Below are 294 nucleotides of genomic sequence, written 5' to 3' on the forward strand. Positions count from 1 at the left end.
TCAGCGTCACATGATCTTCAGAAATCATTCTAATATGCTGCTTTGCTGCTCAAGAAACATTATTATTATTATCAGTGTTGAAAACAGCTGAGTAGAATTTTTTAGGATTCTTTGATGAATAGAAAGATCCAAAGCTTTTGTAACATTATAAACATTATACACTAAAAGCTTGGAGTCAGTATAATTTTTTTCTTTGGGAAAGAAATGTTAGAAATTACTACTTTTACTACTTTTGGATGCTTTAAATTGATCAAAAGTGATGATAAAGACATTTAGAATGTTACAAAAGATTTA

The sequence above is a fragment of the Sinocyclocheilus anshuiensis genome, unplaced genomic scaffold, assembly GCF_001515605.1.
Source record: "Sinocyclocheilus anshuiensis isolate Anshui unplaced genomic scaffold, SAMN03320099.WGS_v1.1 scaffold112, whole genome shotgun sequence".
In the NCBI taxonomy this organism is placed as follows: domain Eukaryota; kingdom Metazoa; phylum Chordata; class Actinopteri; order Cypriniformes; family Cyprinidae; genus Sinocyclocheilus; species Sinocyclocheilus anshuiensis.